Genomic DNA, 27,049 nt, shown 5'->3' with positions numbered 1-27,049 from the left:
GTACGTACTCTGCTCTGACTCACTCAGTGCTCTTCAGAGCCTTGGAGCTCCCTATCCGGTCCATCCCTTGATTCAACGGATACAGCAGTCCCTCCATTCTTTCGCTGATAATGGCGGTTCTGTCAGCTTTCTGTGGGTTCCCGGACATGTAGGAGTGCCTGGGAATGAGGCTGCGGATGCTGCAGCCAAGGCTGCAGTCCTCCTGCCTCGGCCAGCCTACCATTGTGTCCCGTCATCTGACGTTCGTGGGGATGTATGTAAGAGGCTTGTGTCGTTGTGGTGGGATGCTTCGTCATCCCTCCAAGGAAACAAGCTCCGGGCAGTAAAACCGCTTCCAACTGTATGGACAACATCCTCCCGACCATCTCGGCGCGAGGAGGTCCTTCTGACCAGGTTGCGGATTGGGCATTGCCGGTTTAGCCACCGCTACCTGCTCTCCGGTGACCCAGCCCCGCGGTGCCCTTGTGGTCAGGTATTAACAGTGCGCCATGTTTTATTGTCGTGTCCCCGTTTTAGTCAATTTCGTGTTGTCCTGTCCCTGTCATCTACTTTACCGGATGTTTTAGCTGATGACGCTCGAGCAGCTGCTCGTATTCTGCGTTTTATAACTTTAACTGGCTTGTCCAAAGACATTTAACCTTTTTACTTATTTTATCTGCATCTTTGTCGGTCCTTCTGGTGTCCCCCCATCCCCTTGAGTTGTAACAGATTCCATGTGCTCTAACAACAGTGACTGGGCGCTAATGACCTCAGCAGTTGAGCGCCCTTGAACCCAACCAAAAAAAAAAAAAAACCTCTTTGTCTATAACATTGCACTGCGGACACAGTGGCTCGTCCACCATATGAATTGCATGCAACTTGGAATAGGTCACTTATTTCCCATTTACCACCTGATACCACAGTGCGCGTGTTCCCGTGTCAAGGTGTAGGTGGTGCACTGTACGCCATACCACTGACCACGTAACTGTTGGTTGGCGGCGCTCTACGGCATTATTCGGCCGTCGTCGAGTCAAGATGTGATACATATCACGTGCTGTTACCGTTCTGGTAGTCGGTAGTTCCATATGTACATAACTGTGTTCCACAAATCTGAGCTACCCAAGCACGACTCAAGACCCGCCTTCACAGCTTCAATTCTGCCAGTACCACGTCCTCTACCTTCCAAACTTCACAGAGGCTCTTCTGCGAACCTTGCAGATCTAGCACTCCTGGAAGAAAGGATATTGCGGAGACATGGCTTAGCCACAGCCTGGCGGATGTTTCCAGTGCTAGTTCTGCAAGGTTGGCAGAAGAGCTTCTGTGAAATTTGGAAAGTAGGAGAAGCGGTACTGGCATAATTGAAGCTGTGAGGAAGGGTCGTGAGTCGTGCTTGGGTATCTCAGATGGTAGAGCAATTGGGCACGAAAGGCAAAGGTCCCGAGTTCGAGTCTCTGTCCGGCACACAGTTTTAATCTGTCAGGAAGTTTAATTATAGCGTCAGAAGTGATAGCAGCAATACAGAAGTCTCGGTATACGGACGTCAACAAACAAATACAAGAATTAACACGACAGATGACATTATTGCAGCAACAGGTCTCACAATTGTTACAGAAGGAAAACAGCAAGGCCAACGGCGAAATTCAACAAGGACGGGTATGTTGGTGCCAACAACGTTTCACGGATAGAGCGACAAAGTGTTCGCAGCCATGTGCGTATCCAAACGTGAGCGGCGTCCAGCAGTAGGCGCAGAGGGCCGCGATAGCACAGAAGAGCGCCTGCAACAACGAGGTGAGATCGACGCAAACTACGGGCGGGTGAGTAACGTCAATAATTTTCTTATCACCTCCAAACGGCTTTATGGCAGAGATGTGAAGACGAACCGTTGCTACATAACAGATTCGAGATCCGATGTGAGTGTGATCCCCTTTACTGACTATCAAGGAACGGATGGCACTCCACTGATGCAATTAACAGCAGCAAATAAGTCTCCCATTGTTGCTCATGGCACACGTAAAATCGAAGTCACTTTAGGTTTCTCATAAAGCAGTCAGTGTACCTTCATTCTGGCAGAGGTGTCAGAGGTGATATTGGGCGCAGACTTTCTTTGTGACATGCACATTACCATAGGTCTTGCTAATGCACAGATCAAACGAAATCAAGAGACAGTGGATGGCATCACGGAACATGACACTTACCGCGCTAGCAAGCATAAGGCCGGTAACGCACTAGGCAGCCAGGCTGCGGCAGACGCAATTTTGAGCAGCCAGCACCAGTAGCCAGCTGACGGCCAGTCGAGACGAACTGGCCGAGCGAGATGGACGTGGAAGACGCGATAGTTGTCCACCTTTTGTCTCAGAAGAATCGAAGAGCCAAACAGAGATACTGGATTCATCCTCTACTGCTGGAGCGACAGACAAAGGTTTTTTTTTTAATTACTTCAACGACCTTCGAAACTATCCAGATCGTTTTTTTAACTACATAAAAATGTCAACGGAATCTTTTGATAACCTTCTGGAAAATATAAGAAATTCCATAACGGGTACTGATACTCTTATGCGAGCTAATGTAACTCGGGAAGAAAAATTGTTGATTACTTTGATGTGAGTTCAGAAACAAATATGATAGTTCATTTTTAATAATATTGGAAAATAATTGGCCAGGGGTTAAAACGGTAAGTCACAATTTACTTATTTCTCTTTAGAGAAAAAATAGTACTTGCCCTTTCCAAATTCTGCAGCAACTTTCAGCACCAAGAATTTATGTCGTTGACTAATAATGGTCGCTCGTATTAGAAAATGTACAATTAAAAACTTCAAAGCAGTAAAACGCCAAGTTTCTGTGAAAAATTATTAATTTATCTTCGGTTTCCCCCCTGGCCCTTCGATTCTAATGCTGCTTATTTGAAGGAACTGAAAACGGACGAAGTCAGAAAACAGAAGTGATAGTTTGATAATAATACAACACGGATGATGATTTGACATTATTATTTTAATTTTATATGCTAAATTATAAAAACATTTGGACAGACTATTAATATTAAAGTTGTTGTAGTACTGATGACTGGAACAGATATAGTATTTCAGAATTCTGAGTTGAGACAATTAGGTCACTGGGCGATGACATCTCATCGTATTCGGCGGCAGTGTCCTGTCAGTATGTAATACGCGTAATCACGGCGACTTTCCTTCTGCCCTCTGCTGAAGTCTCCTCGACCATCATTTGGATGTAGTACGCATCCGTTCTGAAGCTGCTGTCTACTCGAGGCTTCTGGTTCATACCTACGGCTAAATGCTCCAGCCACTGTTGTTTCTCACGCATAATCACAATAGCCTTGGTGATGAGTCCGCAGTGGAAGCATTTGTGCTCTTTTTATGACGTCAATAATCTCCATTTTGGTAGTACGTTTGCGTTGTTCCGGAGTCTTTTTCATGTCTTCTAGTAATGAAAGCAGAAATAGTCTATCTGAATCAGATTCTTGGTTCCTTTCACGCTCCTCCCTCAGTGCGATGCTCTGTTGTAGTATATCAATCAATCTGTCGTCGTTACTTTTCTGCTTCTTTCTGGGAAGAAGTGAAGGACTTTGTACGCCACATCCCTTATAGTTACTTTCAGAAACGTCATTTTCATCCAGGATACTTCGAGTTGTATTGTCTACAACTGTTTCTTTAAGAAACTGTAACTGATCGAAAAACACGTAAGGGCTTTTACGAAAAGCTGCTGATACACTTTTGGCACCTGCTTTGCGTTTTAATTTCCTGCTGAAACTTGTCCTAATATTCTTCCACTTCTGCTGTAGAGATTTGCCTGCAAAAAACGTCTCTGTTAGTGGTGGGGATGGGATGAAATTACGGATGTTAATGTGACTAATTTATTATAATAATGTAATAAAATTCCTGGCAGAAGTACGTGCGTCTCATTTTTTCATACGTACATATCTTTCGTTTCAGATATCTGGCTACAGGCAGCAGCTGTGGCAGCACTGAGTCACAATTTTCGGATCGGATGTGGTACTGTCTGAGAAGTCTTATATGAAACTTGCTTGGCGATTTGGAACAAAATGAGACAGAGTGCGTTTCCAGAACTAAATGAGGAGAGATGGACTGAAATAGCAAATGGATTTAATAGATATGCAGACTTTCCCAACTGCATCGGTGCCATCGACGGGAAACATATCAGAGTAATAAAACCCCGTCATTCAGGTTACTTTACTACAATTACAAAAATTATTTTTCGATCGTTTTGCTTGCTTTATTTGATGCAGGTTATAAATTCACTTACATTGATGTTGGACCATATGGAAAATGTAGTGACTCATCTGTTTTTAGGAAATCAGTTCTGTATGAAAAACTCCTAAACAAAAATTTAGAAATAACAGAGAGAAGCTCAATATAAAACAATGGAATACTGATGCCGTACGTCATTGTCGGAGATGAGGCATTTGGTATGTCTGAAAATTTAATGCGGCCTTATGGAGGAAGGATTTTAACAGACAAAAAAAGAATCTGTAACTACCGACTGTGTCGGGCTAGGAGACTTATAGAATGCACGTTTGGCATTCAGGCAAATAACTGGAGAATATTTTATCGCCCTATGGATTTCGGAAAGAATTTGCAACTGTCATAATAAAAGCGTGCTGCGTTTTAGATAATGATGTGCGAGAAAGAGATGGCTACGAATTCGAAGACACGCTTACGTCCTTCCAGAACTGGAAATTTCCCCAGGTCCTACAAGAGCAGGGTGCCGTTCATCAGAATCAGCATACAGAGATTTATTAGCGGTTTATCTTACTAATGCAAATCCACTGGAATGGCAAAACCGAATTCCATTGGGGTAATAATTATATGTGTTAATTGAACTGTGGATGTGACTATTACTGCTTTCATGTGAATTATTGTGTATTATTGTTAAATGTACAATATTACCCTGTTCTTGATTATTGTACCTATAACCATTTTTATTATGGAAGAAATAATAAATGACTTACCGAATTCATTCTTTTCATTTTCCGTCATATTCTCCTCACACATTATATTTGTGATTTCCTCCCATCGTCTTCTCTTCATGTCACGGACACTGTACTCATCAGAAGATACGTCGCGGCGGCCAGTGTGGCCGAGCAGTTCTAGGCGCTACAGTCTGGAACCACGCAACCACTACGGTCGCAGGTTCGAATCCTGCCTCGGCCATGGATGTGTGTGATGACCTTAGGTTAGTTAGGTTTAAGTAGTTCTAAGAAGTTAAGTCGCATAGTGCTCAGAGCTATTTGAACCAAGATACGCCGCAGATTGCTCTTCGCCTTTCAGTTTCTTGAACAAATGTCTCAGTGTCGAAAGCGATTTCGACTTTTGGCTCGAGGTGCAGACGAGGTGTGGCTGCTCGGACAAGTGCGCGGAGACTGAGACAGCCACACATGCTCTTTGTGGGACCCGCAGCTCGCCACTGGCTGCGCGCAGACGCCTGGCTGCCGGGAAGTCGCCCGTGTTCTGTTGGCTGGCGCGCCCACAAAATCCTGGCGCCTAGTGCGCGGCCTGCAATCAACTGTCATTGTTTTATTGGCTGCCGCAGCCTGGCTGTCTAGAGCATTACCGGATTAACTGTGACGCAGTGTCACAAGCCGTAAATGATAACACGGTCGCAGAAAAATCCGCAGTAACTCACAAAACTGTACACTGCATTTACACCACGCCCGGTCAGCCAATACATCAACGACCGCGCACATTAACACCCGATCGGTTCGTGGCAGCAAAAGCAGAATTCGAGGCATTACTCGTATCAGGTGATCAGGTGTCATACGTAGATCAGACAGCCCGTGGGCGTCACCTATACGTTTGCCAAAGAAAAAAGATGGGTCTTGGACACCATGTGGCGATTACAGCAAGTAAAACGCACGTACTACACCAGATCATTACCCAGTGCCTAATATTTGCGATTTCACAAATCAATTAGCCGGGTTCAAATGGCTCTGAGCACTATGCGACTTAACAGCTGTGGTCATTAGGCCCCTAGAACTTAAAACTACTTAAACCTAACTAACCTAAGGACATCACACACATCCATGCCCGAGGCAGGATTCGAACCTGCGACCGTAGCAGTCGCACGGTTCCGGACTGAGCGCCTTAACCGCGAGACCACCGCGGCCGGCCAATTAGCTGGGGCAACGATCTTTAGCATTATTGATTGTAAAAAAACTTATCACCAGATACCGGTCGCAGGAGAAGACATACCGAAAGCAGGAGTTACAACATCTTTCGGTTTATTGGAATATGTCTGAATGCCTTTCGGGTTAAAGAACGCAGCTCAAACATGGCAACGATTTATTGATGAAGTGTTGCGCGGGTTGAAAGGATGCTTCCCGTAGCTGGATGACATATTAATCTCATCAACGACGGCAGAAGCACAATAGAAGCAAGTGTCCGCAGTGTTCGCCCGCATAAACCAGTACGGAATAATAGTCAACAAAGCAAAATGCGAACTGCGAAAACGGCAAGTGACGTTTCTAGGAAATGAAGCTTCGGCGGAGGGCATACGCCCGCGAGAGGACAAGATAGCAGTAATCGACAACATGAACCGCCCCGAGACTTACCTTCAACTCAGAAAATTCTTAGGCGCGGTAAATTTCTATAGACAGAATTTGCCGCGAGTTGCACTAGTACAAATGCCCTTTACAGACGCTTTCGCAGGTAAAAATGCAAATGGCAAACGACCGTTGCAATGGAACGTGGACATGGAGAGAGAATTTCAACACATAAAGGCCGACTTATGAAAAGCAGTACTCATTAACCATCCGGTACCAAAAGCACGTCTGACCTTAGTAGTCGATGCCAGCCGAGATGCGTTGGGAGCCGCACTGCACCAGAAAGTAAACGAAAACTTACAGACCCACTAAGGAAATAGAGCGCATACGACAGAGAACTTTAAGCGATATATGAAGCTAACCGGTACTTTCGCCCGTATGAAGAGGCAGGAGCATTCACGGTAACACCGACCATAAACCAATAACCTTTGCATTCAGTAAGTCGCAGGATAACTGTTCTCCACGTCAGTTTCGCCAGTTAGAATACATCAGTCAATTTACTACAGATATCATGCATATCAAAGGAACCGAAAACATAGTCGCCGATTTCCTGTCGAGGGTCTCGGTTATTTCACGAACACCAGACCACGATAAATTAGCCGCGGCACAAGCTAATGACGCACAACTGCAACAGAACTTACAGGACGTAACAACCGGACTTCAGTTAAAATAAATCCAGTCAGAGGATGCAAATGTGAATGGTGTGACATAGCTACGAATAAACCCAGGCCGTTCATCCCAAGGCAACTACGGAAAGAGGTTTTCGACAGCATTCACGGACTCAGTCATCCGGGTAGCAGAGCAACTATCAAACCACTCACGGAACGTTTTGTCTGGCCGAGTATAAGGAAGGATTGCTTCGGATGGGTAACAACGTGCACGCTGTCCCAAAGGAACAAACCGAGCGAGGTGGCGCAGTGGTTAGCACACTGGACTCGCATTCGAGAGGACGACGGTTCAATCCCGTCTCCAGCCATCCTGGTTTAGGTTTTACGTGATTTCCCTAAATCGTTTCAGGCAAATGCCGGGATGGTTCCTTTGAAAGGGCACGGCCAATTTCCTTCCCAATCCTTTCCTAACCCGAGCTTGCGCTCCGTCTCTAATGACCTCGTTGTCGACGGGACGTTAAACACTAACCACCAGCACCACCACCAAAGGAACAAGATTGGATGGGATGTACGTAAAGCAGTTGGAGAATTTCCCCTGGTAACAAAGAGGTTCTCTTTGGACATTGAGGGCCCTCTAAGATCTTCGGAAGGCTACTAGTATTTGTTGACATCCATGGACCGGTATACGAGATGGGCAGAAGCTTCTCCACTATCGGTCATTCCAAATGGCTCAGAGCACTATGGGACAGCTGAGGTAATCAGTCCCCTAGAACTTATAACTAGTTAAACCTAACTAACCTATGGACATCACACATCCCAGGCAGGATTTGAACCTGCGACCGTACCGGTTCCAGACTGAAGCGCCTAGAACCGCTCGCCCACAACGGCCGGCTCGCACATTTCAGCAGAGACGCTAGTTCGAGTATTTTTGGCGTCTTGGCTCTCTCGCTTTTGATGTCCACTATACATGACAGCCGATCAAGGACGACAATTTGAATCCACTCTGTTCCAAGAATTACCCAAGCTCTGTGGATTCCGCCATCATCGTACCACCACTTATCACCCAGCGAGCAACGGCATGGTCGAGCGGTGGTACAGGACATTAAAGACAGCATTGGTGTGCCCTAAGGACAGCTCGACTTTAGCGTTGCCAGCGGTATTGCTAGGTCTCCGAACTGCCTGCAAATGAGACCAAGGTGCATCCATGGCTGAACTGGTTTACGGAGAGAACCTCATGCTGCGTTGAACCGACGGAGGCGACAGCGGGCGATATGCCTTACAAGTCCGCAACCACATGGCACAGCTACGACCGACACCTGGTTTTCGAAACGGCACCAACACGCCATTCGTTCACAAGCAGCTTAGCGATTGCCCTTATGTGTGGGTGTGTGGATGTGTGGCTGAGGATAGACGCAGTACGAATACCTCTTCAGCCGCCATATACTGGGTCGTATAAAGTACTCGAGAGAGATGAACATACGCTGCATATAAATCATGACGGGAAGCGACAAACAGTTTCCATTGAGAGAGTTAAACCGGCACACATGTGGCCACCAGCTGACGAAGAAAATCAAGACATTAGTGAAGAACCGCCGCCAACACAATATGACGAAGAGGTGTTGCCCGCAGATAGCAACACGCCAAGCCAGAAGCAGGAAACCACACTGGAGGCCCATCGTTCTCAGAGAAGCGCTCTAGGGCAGGCAGAATTATAAAATACGTGCTAGGAGCTCCGCTCCACAAAGAGGAGGGGGTGGGGGGGGGGGGGGGTAGGCGGCGGGTGGCGGGGGTTCTGTGCATGAACCGCCTGGTGATACAACGAAAGCGCACAGTGGACTTTGGCGTTTATTCTGTAAAGAATCTTACTTACGATGTGTTTATTCTTTGGTTTTACTCTAGCACTATGCGTTCTCTTTTTATATCTTGGCTTTTGAGATTGTTCCTGTGTTCAACGACATGCAGAAATAAAGTTATATTCTTGAACGCATTACCTTCTCTCGAAAATAATTATTAATTAGCCACAGTGGCTGTACTTTCCCATTTATTATATTAGCATGGAAGAATGGATTAGTTCACTTTATTACAAGCATGATAAAAACAATTTATAAAATTCGTTGTCACGTGAATGACCCGAATATTTTCAGCTGCCTTGCAACAGCAAAGCACCACTTTATGCACACAATTACAATTTCTTCTCTTGAAGTACAAACTTCCGAACTTTAGAAAAGTTAGATACTCGAATATCGGTGGTGTCCTAACTAAATGATGTTGACTGCTTCATCGTAAGTCACGAACAGGGGTCAGATGGAGTTCATGCTAGGCTCTACATTGAGTTCCGTGTATTGTCCCTGCGTTGCTAAGACAGAAAGAAAGAGCGAGAGAGAGAGAGCGTGTCTTCAGGAGGGCCTCCATTCGTCGTTGCAGATTGCAGTAAGGCATCGTAATGTGATATCGATGAGCACTGCCGCCAAGTTTGGTGTCGCACGAGGACCCTGATACCACAGAAAAAGCTTGGAACCTTCGCATTTTATTTGATAACCTGGAATTACAACTATCCACCAGCACAACATAGTACACTGTGGACAATCCTCGAAGAGACTGGCAGGCCTTATGTAAGGATTCGTGGTAACCCACAGGCGGCAGCATTATTGAATCGGCCCCTTGTGAAAAGTGGGAGTCTCTTGACCGGACATTCATGAAATATTTCGCAAAATGAGGCAGCGACATGGTTCATAGGAATTATTGGTATATGAGCGAATGTTTTATTTGGCTTAAGCAACTTGTGATGTGAACATCATATGAAAAAGAATTACTCAGCTTACATTATTAAGACTAATACCCAGCTGTGATGACGTAACGGTAACAGCGGAACCACTACAGTGAGGTGAAATAAGTCGTGGGGTACCTACTAATATCTTAGCGGACTTCCTTTTGCGTGGCGTAGGGCGACAACTCGAAATGGCAGGGAGTCAAAAAGTCGTTGAAGTTTAAAAAGTCGCTCTGCACGAACTGATTCTCAATAGTGTGCTATAATTATTCGATGGGATTCACATCGGGTGTGCTAGAATTGTACAGAATATTTTTCAAAGCAACAGCGAACACTTGTAGCCCACTTATATGTTAGGGAACACCAAATTCAGGAATGCCTGGAAATTATGATGGTGATGTTTGGTTTGGAGGGATCTCATCTGCGCGTTCATCAGCGCCCGTACAAATCCCCAAGTTTTACACAGTCCATTTTTTTAGCAGTCTAATCTAGCCACTGTCACGAATGATGACGATGATGAAATGATAAGGATAACACGAACACGCAGTCTCCAGGCAGAGAAAATCCTCAACCCGACGGGGATGGCTGGAAATAGTCTCCAGGTAGCCGAATATAAACATTTCCAGTCAGTGATATATTGAGTTCTACCAGAGGACTCAGTTCATTCATGTAAACACAGCGCACACCAATATGGTGCCCTTCACGGTGTATTATTAACAAAATTGGGTCTATGGGTTCGTGGGGCCTGTGCCAACCTACCATCAGCTCTTAGCAACTGAAATCGGGTTTCATATGACCAGGTCATGGATCTCCATTCATCTGGGGTCTAGCCGATATGGTTACAAACCCAGGAGCGACGCTGCAGGGGAAATCGCGCTCTTAGAAAAAGCACTCTCGTCGATCGTCTGCTGCCGTAGTTCATTAACGCCAAATTTCGCCGCACTATCCAAACAGGTGGATTTGTCGTACATCCCACAACGATTTCTGCGGCTATTTCATGCAGTATTGCTTGTCTGTCAGTACTGACAACTCTACGCAAACGCTGCTGCTGTCGATCGTTAAGGGAAGGCCGTCGGCCACTGCGTTGTCCGTGGTGTGTGACAATGCCGGATATCTAGTATTCTCGGCACACTCTTGATACTGTCAATATCGGAATATTGGATTCCCTAACGATTTTCGGAATCTAATGTCCCCTGCTTCTAGCTCCCATTACTATTCGGCATTCGAAGTCTGTTCATTCCGTGCAGCTTAACCACGTAGGAAACCTCTTCACTTAAATCGCCTGAGTACAAATGACAGCTCCGCCAATACGCTGCCTTTTTATATCTTTTATACGTGACAATTTCACCATCTTTATATGTGCGTATCGCTGTCCTATGACTTTCGTCATCTCATTTTATATCTTCTTTACATTTTGCTCCACAGAATTGGAAGGAATTATTTCATAAGACCATCTGCTATTAAATAATGCCTTATTCTGTTGTGACTGGTTATAACTTTTTGTCTTCATCTGGCAGACTTTGCAACAGAGGCACAAACCAATTGCCCATGCCTGCAGTGTATGTCAGATATATAGTTTATACTGTATAACAAACGGACTAGCACCTAAACACCATTTTGGGTATGGGTGCTGGATGTTGTTGCGTCATGCAACAGGCACACTTGCTTTCAAAGTGTTAATTTTATGATTGACATACACTCAAGTAAATGTGGTTAAACACTTTCAGCCCTAAAGTCTGCTAGATGATGATGCAAAGAAGAAACGGGTCGTAATATAGATTGGTTATTTAATGACAGTTTTTGGTATAATATATTTTTTATCATAACACTATAATTGGTTGGGTGCGGCTTTCCTATAGGTTATGTTCGCCTACGGACACCATCACAGACGTATAGGCTCCAGTGTCACCTCCAACTGTGGTGCCCAAAAACTACCACTCTCGTGACAATAGGGAACTTTTAAATGGGCAAGGTCTGACCGAAGAGGGCTTTTTTTGTGATAGCGCTTAGTAACAACATGTCTTGCTATTAACCGTGCTACGTCTCTCGCATAAGTTCTTTCATTAATTTAGTGAGGATTCCTCGATGTACTTGCCATGAGCAACAAATTTTTCTAAAATCTATTTAGTTACTAAGTCTACAGTCCCAGAGTATATACATTATTGATAAGTGCAGAACATATTAAGTAATGAAATAGAGTGCACACGCACTGAGTACAGAATATATCAAGAAATGCCAAAAAGTATACGCAATGAGTAGAAAAGATATTAACAAATGACAAAGTGCACACGCACTGTATAAGTCTTTAGCATTTTTACTTCACATACCATGAAGTGAAATAAAGTGCACACGCCCTGAACACAAACTATATTAACAAATTACATAAAGTGCACACGCACTGTATAAGTCTTTAGTATTTTTAGGACAACTGACCTCATTAACAAATGAAATAAAGTGCACACGCACTGTAAAAATCTTTAGCATTTTACAAGAACTGATTACCCTAAAAATGAAATAAAGTACACACGCACTGTAGAAGTCTTTAGCATTTTACAACAACTAGGAAAGGAATGGGAAGGATTGCATCATGGTTGTAGCACAGTAGGTTGCACGTAGCGGCACTGAAAGTCCATATCATTCTACAGAAGCACAACACCAAGTGAGACAATCTGAAATTCTCTTCCCTGAAGTATTTATCAGTGTAGTCAAGACACTGAAATGTTGTATTAATATTCAATGTTATCATTTTGGTAGTACATTAGGTACACCAAACAGTAGGACCATAATAACATCTCCATCGTTCAAGGTGGTGGACAGCTTGATATGTCAACACCACATTCTTGTAGAATCCATACTCTCACATCAACGTAGAATTAGTGCAAAAACCAAATATAGTGCTCCATGATCATGAGGATGGACAGGACAAACGGATATTGCAGTAATTTCTGGTAATTACGAGTAGGACAGAAGGTGAAGGACATTAAGTCTTATGCTAGTCATCATTGAGAATTACACTAGTCTATCAACCGATGTGAGTAATTGTTGGCACTCATTGCCTAGTTACTAAACATTTCTGTGCTATGTATGGAGTATTACAGAACATTATTCATAAGTCATCTGATTACAGTAAATATTGGCACTCACTGGCCAGTTACAAAGTATTCATATAGTTTTACAAAACATTATTCAGTATTATTCACAAGTCATCATTCAAAACAAGAGTTAATTATTGGCATAGCATTTATAGAGTATAACAAAAATATTATTTACAGAAATTATTGGCATAGCATTTATGCATTATTACAAAACATAAATCAGTATTACTCAGAACTCATCATTCAAATGACATAGGACATATTTAAAATGTAACACACTGTAACTATTACTCAAGGTCTGTAGTCCAATAATACATAGACAGAATGGATTCAATACATCAGAAAAGTTTGCATTATATTTAGGACTAGAAATTTTTCTTAAACTGGTAGCATTATTTGGTTGTATACTGGTAATAGTTGGGACTGGTAATAAGATTTTTTTTGTGCTAGCAATGCATTGCGTTGGGATCGATAATTGCTGGAGCATGAAAATATATGCTTTTGACTTATTGCTGGAAATAAGGATTAATAACGTCATTCGTCATGAGTCAGCTGTAGCAAGATTATGAAACAAGTAATGTATGTGATCACGTTCATAAATGATAGACACAACTGGGTAAAGAAAATGCAAGTACTGGAACAGGTTTAATAACTAAATGCCTATAGCATATTAATATCATGAAAAGTTTCTCCTGGAAAAAATACGAAGTGGATTATTGAGCTGAAAGAAAAAAATGTATATTATGCTGAAAAGTAGTAAGCTTCGAATTAACAGGTAATGAGACGTGTACTCAATATGTATCTACTCTAGCTGTCTTTTCCAAAACATTCAGTCATTATACTATGCGACATAAGACATGCTGTCAAAAGGAACTGCAACAAATACTTAAATAACTACATAGCATTTCTTAACTAACAGTAAAAATATAAACGTCATCATTGTCATCATCTGCAAAGAAAAACTTCATTATTCATATTACCATAACTTCATCACTATCATCACCTGCAAAAGAAAAAAACTTCATTATTCATATTAGCATATTCTTCATATAATTATGCATCATCATTTATTATCATCTGCAAAAGAGGACACTTCATTATTCATTATTCATATTACCATTTACTTCATAAAACTATTCATACTATAGAGTTACTTATTTCTAGCATATTTCATCACTAAAACTAAGATGTGTAGTTCTGTCTGACAGCTTGCTCAATCACCTTGTATTCTGAAAGAAAAATAATTAGTCAAGACTGCTATCATACGATTTGTATAGTATATTCTGGTTAATACCTGTTAATTCTAATCCATTTACTCTTCATGACAAGATATTGCATTTTCTTTCGTTCATTCCGATGGTAAAATTTCCATTTCATAGTAAACCACTGTGGTTGTTTAATTTATCTCTTTTACACGGTATTGCTTTCTGAAAATGATGAATAAGGATTAATATCTTGCATTTAAATCACATACTCATTAAATAAAAACTTATTTCTAGTGATACAACTAAGCATACAACATAGCATGACAGAAAACGTATTAGGTCAAAAACATAGACGGTTTTCAAGTGCAAAAAATGTACACACAGTATCATAATGTAGTGGCAAAAAATGTAAAATAGTCACGATGTTGAGATATCATAAGGCAAAATGTCAATGTCAACTGGTGTTTGTTGCATCTTAAAGATTTCGTAGTGCATACAGATCAAAAATTCTACTTTCGATAGGAAAACAATCAAACATACACAAAAAATGGAAAATGTGCACGGTCTGATGTCTAACGACAAGAAAAGCGACCTGCTAACCTTACCTTGCCGGGCACTTGCCAGGAAAAAATATGATAATCATCAGTAAGTAGTCAAATAAATATAATTGCATAAGTGGTCATATAGAAATCAGGAAATGGCATTACAGTGTGATAAATCACAAAGTATGTTCATTCAATAAAGGGTTTCATATTGGAGATATGGTGATTGCCTCTCCTTTTTCTGGTTCTCAAAGTTTCGACGTGTACTACATTGGGGTGAGGAATGCTGCGAATTCGATATGGACCTGCGTATAGAAGCTCAAATTTACTGCATCTACTCTTTCCAATGTTAGATAAATAGTGTGTACGTACTGCTATCTTCTGTCCAGCGTGAAAGTTACGGCGTGTACAAACCTGTTTTTGCTGTCTTCTCCGGCGCTCTGCGGCACGTTTGATGTTGTTGAGCGCAATGTCAATTATTTCATGGTGGCGTAGTCGACGAGATGTAGGAAACGATACTAATTCTTTAATTTTGTTAGGTGGTTCAACATTTTTCAGTATAACAGTCGGAGATAGCATAATAGATTCATTTGGTATGGAGTTAATTACATCCTGGAATGAGAGTATGTGTGTGTCCCAATCAATATGTTTTTTATGGCAGTATATTCTACATAGTTTACCAATTTCTTTCATTAGACGTTCACGAGGGTTCGAAGAAGCGTGATACTTGGATATATAGATGGGAGAAATGTTTCTTGTTCGTAACATACGTGTCCATATAGCAGATCGAAACTCTGGTCCATTGTCGGAAATTACTTTCAATACATGCCCTACAGGAAATAAAAAATGTTTTACAAATGTATTCGAAACAGGTTTATCAGTAGCTTTGCGTAACGGAGTGGAGGTAACAAATTTCGAAGTGAGTTGAACAGCGACAAAGATGTAGCAAAAACCTCTATTAGTTCTGGGAATCGGACCAAAAATGTCTACAGCGGCCATGTGTCTCAATTTAACGGGTACAATGGGATGTAACGGAGCAATATGTGAAGTCGTGTCTGACTTAGCTTTCTGGCAGATTTTACATGACGCTAAAACTCGTCGAATACGTATCTCCATGTTCGCAAAATAACAGTTCTGTCTCAGTATAAGAAAACATTTTCTGGCTCCATAATGTGCGTAACTTAAATGAGTATACCAAATTAATTTGTTAACAAGCTCGTCAGGAATGCATAATAACCAAATGTTGCTGTCAGGGTGAGAGCAGCGGAACAGAATGTTATTGCGTACAGTGTAATGGTTTCTAATGGTAACATTATTCCTATCTTGCCAAAGGCGTTTAATTTATTTCCATACGTTGTCTTTGCTCTGCTCTTGTGCTATGTCTCGTAATGATGCCGAAATAAAATTTTCGAATGCAACTTGTTGAATATACATGACGCTAGAATTTGCTTGGCAGAAGTTGGTTGCGATGTATTGCTGATTGTTGCTGAGAGAACGGGATAGTGCATTTGCTATAATATTTTGTGTACCGGGAATGTCAACAATTGTAAAATTAAATTCCTGTAAATAAAGTTTCCGTCTACTTAATCTATCATGTGTAAATTTTGCTGAAAGTAAAAACTGTATAGCTCTATGATCTGTGTAGACGGTAGTATGTCTTCCATAAAGAAAATGCCTAAATCTCGTAAAAGCCCATACAACACATAATGTTTCAAGTTCTGTAACAGAATAATTGCGATCAGCAGGTGACAGAATGCGACTCGCAAAGGCGATGTTTTTAATTACTGTAGTACCGTCTTCTTCAATTTTCTGAAAAATGTGTACGCCTAAAGCGGTGTTAGAAGTGTCGGTGGCAATGGAAAAATTTCTAGTAAGATCTGGGTGTGATAAAAGAGGTGCATTCAACAAAGCTTGTTTCAGACTGACAAATTCAGACTGTGCTTGGCTATCCCACGACCAAATAGTGTTTTTACCCGTCAACTGGCATAATCTAGGGGTGTCTAAGGCAGAGTAATGAATAAATTTACGGAAAAAGTTAATTAATCCCAGAAAGCTACGTAATTGTTTCTTCGTCGTGGGTACAGTAATGCCACGTAAATCTTGAAGTTTTTCCGGGTCAGGCGCAATGCCTTCTGTTGAAATTACATGTCCAAGAAATTTTATGGAAGTTTTACCAAAGTGCGATTTGCTAAGATTAACTGTGAGCTCTTGTGCACGAAAAGTTTGCAACAGTTATTCCAGAATCAGATTCTGTTCAGACCAGTTAGCTTCTGCAATAAGAATGTCGTCTACATACGTTGTGATTCGGTCTTTAATGTCGTCAAAACTAATAACATTTTAGTGAACAAGATTCTGTGTGTCAAAAATATGGCTTACGTTGCTGGAAGATGCAACCTGTACTGCATCTGGTCAAATTCTTTCTGACGTACTGTCATTTGCGGGAGGATGCTGTGGCATTTCAGCTATTTATACTGTTCTGTTATTTCTTCCTGACGTATTACGTTCGGGATGATATCTACTGTCTGGTTCATTCATGTTAATCTGTTGTTGCGGATGATTCTGCTGCTGATAGGACCGACTGTTACGCTGAAAACTGTGGCCATTACTTTTACGTCTGTCATGTTAGTCATTGCTATACGGCGCGTTGTGATATGAGTTGAAATGGTGTGTTTTCTGTACGTAGTGATTTCCTTGTTGCTGTGGATTACTATTTGGTGGAGCCGACGCTATTCGTGTAGGCGGCGAAACGTTAAAGCTTGGTTGACCTTGCACATTACATTGTTGGTTAGGTATGCTAACCGACTGGTTTTGTTGTTGTTGTGGGGAAAAACCTCTATTGTTACCAAAATTTGTTTCCTGTAGCTGATAATTTTGTCGATACTGATAATTAAAATTTTGTCACTCATTAAAATTACGCTGGTAACTCTTGTCATTCCAAGAGTGTCCAATGAAAACTGTCATCCTCGGCAAAACCAGTCACATCTGGCTTTCTCCACTCATTCCCAATTCTAGATAGATCAATAGTTGAAGAGCTGTTTTGATAGATATAAAGGATAGTAAAATAGAAGGCAGCAGTGCAGGCAGAAAACTAAAGATGAAAGCACTACTACGGCTTGGGGCCCCGTGCACGCTACGGCACATATTCATCGAAGTGTAATGAATCCCCTGAGGTCAATTCCGCGCTGCAAATAAATTTTAGTTTCTGCGTTACAGGCAATGCCGGTGAAAATTCAAAACCAAATTGTTGTATCCAGCCCAATTCTAGTTTCTGCATTACAGGCCAAGCTGATAAAAATACAAAAGCAATTTGTCGTATCCAGTCCAAAGGATGTATTTGCGTTCTGTCATTTTTAAATACCTTAGATTTTTTTACGGATAAAAATTGCTTATAATCAACGTTAACGTCTCTGAATGTGTGAACAGGTTCACGATTGCATGAGAATCTATTTATCTGTGTCTGTTCGGATTCTACGTCACGTAGTCTCTGTAAATTACCTAAGTTACACTGGCTGTGTGAGTCTGACAAATGTTCGGAAAGTGGCGTATGCTGTGATGTGTTAAAGGCTGAAATGTTTTTCATCTCCGTCAATTCGTGCTGTATAGATGACAATTTTCTACGTAATGTATTATTGGACGAACCTATCTCACTGATCGTCTGCTGTAAATTTTGGAATTCGGGTGTTTGATTAAGCGAAACTGGTGACGTATCGTCTGATTTGGTGTCATTATTATTTTCGATAAAATCAATACGACTGGCCAATTCATCATATTTTTCATTCAGTGCTTTTACCTGATCATCTTTTTTAGTATCACAAGCATTAATTTGTTTTTGTATTTTACGTGGGGTTTTGTTCAATTTTTTTAACGTCTGCTTTGATGGCATCGGAATCCTGTATTAGTTCCAACTTTTCAAGTCTGTTGGTCATTGTCTGAAAGTCTAATGTGCGTGTGTCTGTTTTTGTTTTAAGATCGGAGATTTCATCATGCAATTCGGTGTTCAACTGTTTGATTTCGTCTGATACTGTAGCAATATTGTTGTCTACGTATGTTTTTGCTTTCGTAAACAATTTACGCTTATCTTCCTGTCTCTGTGCAGTAATTGTTTCCATGACTTGTTGCTTTACTTTATTCTGTTCCTGTATAAATTTATGGTAACGCGTTTCACTGTTTTGTAGGTGGTGATCAAAACGTTCGTCAATTTGGCTGTTCTGTTGGTCAAATTTCGTGTCTACTTTCGCATCCAGTGTGCGTGAAAGTTCTGCTGACATTAATTTAAACTCGTCGCGTAACTGTGTTGCGTTTTCAGAACATTGTTTAGCGACTGCACTAATTTCATCTCAAAGTAATTTAGCTGTGGCTGCATGTGTATTTCTTAATTCTTGTGCCACAGATCTAATTTCTTCACTACTGTTCCTAACACAAGCCTTAATTTCCTCACGTAATTGTTCCTTACTATCATGACATTGCGCGGCAACGGCTGTAACCTGTTCACTAAGCTGTTTGGAATTGTTGTCTAGTTTTTCATTCAGCTGTTTTGAATTGTTACCTTGTTTTTCATTAAGTTGTTTGAAACTGTCGTCTTGTTCTTTCTTGAATTTTAGTAGTAATGCTACAACTTGATCCATGCCAAATTGACCTACTCTATTCTCTGTGCTGTTTGATGGTGTACCTGCAGTTGTCATGTTTTGTGTAACCATTTGGTCATTCTCTGATTCTTGAAAAGGTTCGCCAATTGGATGTGCACTGTGGGTCACTACCTCGGAATCAAATAAATCTGACGTGACTACATTGTTCATCTTCGTGAGAAAAATTTATCTGTTGACTATGCAAATTTTGCAAACCGGGTGTGTCAAACTGGGCTGCGTTCATTGTATCGGAACGTGCCGCGTCATCAATTGTTAAATTTACTGTTGACATAATTGAATTTGTTTGCCCATCATTAGAATTTAACTCAATACTAGTGATCGGCAGGCACTGATTATCTGTAACTAGACGATTATCACTATTGCACTGAGTGTCGCTAGTATTATCGGTCAAATTATTCGAGTCGGCCATTTCACTCATTGCACATCGCGATGTACTGTTAACAGTTTTTCGCGTCAATTTCACAATTCAAAATTAAACACAAAATCAATCAAAGTCAAAGCAAAAATGGAACAAATACAATTACAACAAAGAGCAATAAATTGCCGATGACCTGTGAAAGAAAGAGTGACAAGTTAGTAAATGCGTTGCGCCAGATGCAAACTACAGTTAATACTATGTAAATAACAGCAGATATATGACTACTTCTCAGAAATTCACAAAAATACGATCCGGGCCGGCTGTCGACAAGTGTAACCTCCCCACAAAATAAAATAAATAATATAAATAATATCGTCATTTAGTGTAACCACAAAACAGAAAAATTCCTAAACTTCTCAACGGTAAAAAATATAATTATGTCGTTCACATTCAGTGTAACCTCCCAACAAAAAAAATAAATTCAGTAACCTGGTGACAATACAATGTAACTAACCTCTCAATTAAATTGTCGCTCACTTATAACTTTTCAATAATTGACTGTGAATTTAACCTGGTAAATTTTGGACGTCAGCAGTGCTGTGTCATGGCCCTGAAAGATCATTATGAATAAAAAAAGAAAAATTCTTACCTCAATGAAGTCGCCGGATAACGCATATATATATATATATATATGCTCTTACAATAAATTTTTCTGGCACAGCCCTGTGCAATGCTGGCCGATACATTTGTCATTTATAAAAGGAACAACTGATTTTTTCTTTTGCAATAATCGGGATGACCATGGATTGGAGAAATTAGTAAATTCTTTAAATTGAAATGAACGGTTGTTAAAAGTTACTTTTTATGAGAAAGATTATTGTTAGGAGATTCTTAAAACATTTACATCGGACTTGAGATAACATTACTACATATGCGCGAGGCTGCTTTTTACCTTATACAATAATGCTCAGGCTCCGGCATCGCTGCACCACGACCGGCCCAGCCAACACGATACATCAGACCAGACTGCTCGCTAGCAACTTGCTACAGCTAAACAGTTCCTACTGCAGTCAACGCTGCTCTCTGGTCTGAGATTCTCTTATACCTTACATATCGCAGGCAGCGCGTGAGCAATACATCGAAATTACATCTGCTGGGACCTCCTATAATGTTGTTTTCTAGCCGCATTACTGAGATAAAATCTCGACTTTTTTCTCTCAGCTGCTTAACACCCGCACGGGTTCAAAAAAAAATGGTTCAAATGGCTCTAAGCACTATGGGACTTAACTGCTGTGGTCATCAGTCCCCTAGAACTTAGGACTACTTAAACCTAACTAACCTAAGGACATCACACACATCCATGCCCGAGGCAGGATTAGAACCTGCGACCGTAGCGGTCACGCGGTTCCAGACAGTAGCGCCTAGAACCGCACGGCCACTCCGGCCGGCTCCCGCAGAAGTCTAGCCTCTTGACAGTATAGGGAACGTATCCACCATATACACGTCAGGCAGATGGTTGGCTCCATCACTCGATGTACAGAATGTCAACCGATAATGACAGGAACCTAAATGCCGATAGTTTCACCATCTTGTGCGCATAAATTTTAGAACACAAGGATGTGAGAAACTGCGACGCTGTTTCTTATCTGACTTAACTGTGTTACGTATATTGCGGCTCAATAGCAACACCTACTGCAGGAAAGATGGTGCAACCGCTTTTACGTGCAATCGACGGTGGACCCTTCGCGATTCAGCCGAAGGGACCAAGCCAGCATCATTTTTTTCCTTACTTCAGCGAGCGGACTGGTAAGACAGGACACTTATCCTGAAAATCCTTCACTGTTAGTAGTCGGCATGAGTTCCAGTTTCTAATATAGAGCCTCGTGGCTGCTAACGACATGTCAACCGTGACTGGCCTGGTATGTAAAAATTTCGAAATTTGTGGTAAGGTCTTATGGAACCAAACTGCTGATTTCATCGAGCCCTACTTAATCTAACTTAAACTATCTTACGCTAAGGATAACACACACACACACACACACACACACACACACACATGCCCGAGACAGGACACGAACCTCCGACGGGGGGAGCCGAGCGAACCGTCACAAGGCGCCCTCGACCGCGGGGCTGCCCCGCCGTAGTAGTCACGGGGTGTATTGACGTGAATTATCATGACGTCACAAACTTATAGCCACCTTGTTAGTATCTCCAAATAATGGCTTCTGGTGCAAGTGTTTTGATAAAAAAATTCCGTATTGCATCATTTATAAGTGTTCTAATCATTCTGAGTATAGACTAAAAGGAATCACATTCGGAAGTGGACCCATTCAAGTGATATTTTCCTCTATATGCACATGAATTTTAGTTGCGCTGGTTGCTTTCACTGTAGTGGTTCTATATCTGTAATTTTACTTAAATGTCCTATCGATACGACTCGAAGAGCACTCTTGTTGAACGCTGTAAACTCTCAAGACTTAGCAAAACATGTCCTCAGAATTTTTGGGAAGAGCACATACACGGGACATCAGTTTCGTCAGAGCTGGATTACGAAATCAGCCTTTTCACATTAAATACTTCGCTTCTTGGTTATTCGAAACCTGTAACCAAAAGAAAGTTACATTAAACAGGCCAAATGTGTCGTGCAACTGGATCAAATACGTCCTTAAGACCAGGCAAAACGTCTGCCTTTCTGGCAATGTTATTCACGAAAGCACAATAATACTGTGTTTGCTATCTGAAACAAGTGTTGCGTAAAAATGAAAAAAAATATTAACAAGAAGCAATTGTAAGCAGTAGGCCAATAATGTTTAAGTCCAATAACATTGCAGCACCGGCTTCAGGAGATGTTCAGAGAATGTTTGTGCCACACCTCATCTTATTATATGTCTGTACACGAAACGCACCTTCCTTCACATGCGTTAATTCGGCCCTCCGCTGGATCGTTGTGAACGTTGCTCCCTAGCATCTAGAACGCGGACACTTCCTCTCCCACTGAGAAACATTATTTATAAAAACATCGTTGGTACCCACTACTGTCTTAAGACTCGTGGGAGTAGAAGGACCGGACAAAATAAGGATTATCATTACTTGTATCACTATTTTTGCTAACGCTCCTCAGGTAAAACAACTTTACCAATTAAGTCAACAGGTCCTTGACGTATTATACGAACCATTCACTTGGATAAAACAATTTAAGAAGAATTACTGATTACCGAGAAAAATCTCTTCAAAGGTTCTTTCCCTTTGTTAAAAGGATAAACGATTGAGTACAACCTCAACAACACCCAAAATAACATAGTTTTATAACAAGAATAACAAGGTACGAAAGCAATCTTCAGAAGAGAGGCCGTATACATCTTTGGAACAGGTTTGACCAAAATGAAACAAATAATTCAGGATGGCGTGAAGGGAGTTTATTAAAAGGAAAGAAAAACGATTGAAGCTGCTTGATATAAAAGCACTACGCATCGGGCAGTGCGGTTCGGACGAACGGCCACGAAATTACTTAGAGCTGGCCCAATATGCTGTTCACCACATTCTTCCTTTCTAGCGTAAGTAGACAGTGGGTACACGCCCCAAGGCGCAAACATACGGTGATAGCCTGATGAACAGAGCAGTCACTTTAAAGTGAAACGAGTAAAAACTTAAGTCATCAGATTTCACGCTGGTAGCGTAGACAAAATAGTTATGATAAGTAGCGAAAAGACAATAAGGTAACTGGCTAAGACAGTTACTGACAGTAAAGATGTTCAGCTACAAACCGAGACTGAGCTTCACATCACGCCACGAGGTGGAAACGGTAAATGCTAAACCGTCGCGCGGGACGGAAAATTTAGGTGGAAGGAAGGCGCGAACGTTTGTTGACGAACCTCACCTACGTTAAACACAAGCTTGGCTTGAAAATATAGCCCACCAAAATACATGCAACAGGATTTGCACCCGTAAGCCTCATAAGCTAGTGGGTTCCAAATAACTAATGAAAACGAAATTGCGATTTAGTGCGCAGCGTTCCAGGGGAAAAAATAAAAAACGTCACGAATAACGACACATTGAACATAAAAATAATTACATAATCCCAAGCAGTCCAAAATCCAATAATTTAAAACACGCAATCAAATCACAACTCTATGACAATTACCAAATTGAAACTATTATGTTTTAGTACGAGCGATACGTGTGCCAACACGCCTGGCCAGACACAGGAACAGGAAACACAACAGGAGGGTGAACCGACTCAGATCCAGAAGCAAACAGACGAAAACATGCGCAGAAAGCGAACCAGTCACAATTATCACGCTCACAGCGGGGAGCAAGATCAGTCTTTACGCATGCCGCGTGGTCTCGGCACCGAAGCGACGAACTAAAATTAGCTCACCGAGCATCCAAAGCCTGTGAGTGGTAACTAACACTGGAAACACTTCGAGCCACCAGGAGGTGGGTAAATGACGACGACCCACCGACCGCCTCCACTTCTCGTTGGCCTAAGGAGTAATGTGTAGACTCCAGTTTTCGGTGGACGTCCCTCGTGTCCGGAAGATGCTCAGCCAGACAAACTTCGAAGTCACAAATGCAGTACCCGGCCGAAGTGGCCGAGCGGTTCTAGGCGCTTCAGTCTGGAATCGCGCGACCGCTACGGTCGCAGGTTCGAATCCTGGCTCGGGCATAGATGTGTGTGATGTCCTTAGGTTAGTAAGATTTAAGTAGTTCTAAGTTCTAGGGGACTGATGACCTCAGATGTTAAGTCCCTTAGTGCTCAGAGCCATTTGAATCAACACATGCAGTAGAACAAACAGCCAACCCGTTGCACCGCAGACCTGCGCTGTCCATGCTGCTTCATTAACTACCTCAACCCGAAACCGACCTCAGCACCACTTCCGCCGAACGCGCCACGCCCACTTCACGCCACAGATCGTGTTCCCGGAGACGCGGCGCGAGATATCGATCGCGCAGCGGTTCAGTCACTTATTATCATTCGTTTTTATGTGTTTTAAAAATCGTCTGTGTCATCTTTCGCTGAACAACGGTTTTATCAACTGCCAGTGCACCATTCCCTGGCTTACTGCATCAATGGTTAGGAAAAAAAAATCCTCAGTCAGCGATCCTGAGGAGTTAGCCATGAAAAAAGCTTGAGAATTGTGTCTTGGTAGGCACGGCAAGAAAACACAGAGTATTTGTCCACGTAGAATATAAATTGCTCTCTCCAATTAATATTTCACATTACCCACTTGTGTTAGCTGATTTACAATAAAGTTATTATTAGTAATAATTGGAAATACCCTGCAGTAAGCAATTGTAAGTAGGCTGTTTAGGGTTTTATGTTGGTAACGCCACGTAGCGCTCTGTATGAGAATCATTGACTGTGCTGTGTGCAGTCTGTGGCTGGTTGGCATTGTTGGAATGTGTTGGGCAGTTGGATGTGAACAGCGCGTAGCGTTGTGCAGTTGGAGGTGAGCCGCCAGCAGTGCTGGATGTGGGGAGAGAGATGCCAGGGATTTGAGAGCGGACGATCTGGACGTGTGTCCGTCAGAAAAATGAAATTTGTAAGACTGGATGTCAAAAACTGATATATATATATATATCATGACTTCTGAACACTATTAATGTAAATACATTGTTTGTTCTCTCTCAAAATCTTTCATTTGCTAACTATGCCGATGAGTAGTTAGTGCTTCAGTAGTTAGAATCTTTTATTTAGCTGGCAGTATTGGCGCTCTCTGCATTGCAGTAGTTCGAGTAACGAAGATTTTTGTGAGGTAAGTTATTCATGTCTGAGCGCGTTGAGTTTTGCTCAGCTGTTTGTCAACCAAATAACATAAGAGGTTTACTAGCACAGTAATTCATAATTTTTCTAAGGGGGCGTTTCACGGTGATTCATCCAGTGCTTAATGAATTATACAAGCGAAAAACATCCCAAATCACCAACTCATTTACAAAGATTTACATCATTTTGGAGTACATCTCGATATGTAATGACGAACAAGTGAACGACGGTCAACACTGACACGGTATGTACAGCACAAAATCTAATACTGAAGAGGCAAAACATTCAGAGCCAGCTTCTCGAAGTGGAGTACATGCCCACTACTTCTCTGCGATGACCTCAGTGACCACACATTTTTAGGGTACCGAAACTAGCACGGTTGACAAATAAATTGCCTCTGTATTGAAAGAGGCCGTCAGATCTCACGAACCAGAGGGAATGGTGCTTTACACACACAGGATGAATATGTATAGAAAATCGGCACCGTGATCATGCTGCCAGATGACAGTACTGGCTTGTGTCATCCCACTTGCAGCAAAACGCCAAAAAAGGTAATCTGTCTAGACCCACTTGACGAGTAATCCATGACGCAACTACTGGTGACTCTTCCGTTTGCGTAGCCATTTTACCGTTCCGAACGTTTCGTCCACAACTGCAATGGGCATCTTCAGACATGCTACTGGCACTACCTGGTCATGCCGACTGACGGACGTCGGAGAGCGATAAAATACTGTTCAAAACGGACGTGTTCAGGTGATCGGCAGCGATAATCCTTGTCAGAAGTAAAACTATCGATTGTCATGTGTCAAATATAAAACTGCCTGTCCTGTGGAGCCATTCACCATATATCTCAAATATTCACCATTTACTTTTGTCTGTTAAAAATATCGACATGGTTATGTATTTCAAGGGTTCGGTATATAGGGTGAGGCAGCTATGGCAGGCCACAGAAAATATATCCAGAATGTATAAATAAATCGAAGTGAGGTTTTCGCTACGTTATGGCCAACTTCTATAGTTCATAGACGTTTGAGACTTGAAGTCGCTAGAGCCATATAGTCACATTTGATTGAAGCTCCTGCCCCTCGGTTTCAGGCAGAATCCCCCATTTCCCTCGATGATGATGTGCTACTCCGATATGGATGGATAGACTCTGTTATGCTATTCGAGTTTCGGATGAACAGAAAATTGCGATGTGGATTTGGATTGAGAAGGGAGGCGTATTAGGATAGCTTGCAGTCCTGTAAAAGCATTGTGCCCGGGTGGTTTAGTGGTTAGCGCATCTGCCTAGTGAGCGGGTGATCCGGTTTCTAATCCCAGCCTTGGTACAAATTTTCATTCATTGCTTCAGTATGCAATTACACATCATAGATGTGGGAGATTTTGAAAGGTTTCTAGTAACATGTACTCTCATTTAAAAAGCATCAAGGTAACAGCGCCAGAAACCCCTGTCCCATCGTCAGAAGAAGTACCTCAAACGTCTCTCCTATTACACCAAATACAACCAAACA

The sequence above is a fragment of the Schistocerca piceifrons genome, chromosome 6, assembly GCF_021461385.2.
Source record: "Schistocerca piceifrons isolate TAMUIC-IGC-003096 chromosome 6, iqSchPice1.1, whole genome shotgun sequence".
Taxonomy (NCBI): Eukaryota; Metazoa; Arthropoda; class Insecta; order Orthoptera; family Acrididae; genus Schistocerca; species Schistocerca piceifrons.
Note: the sequence above shows the minus strand (reverse complement) of the source record.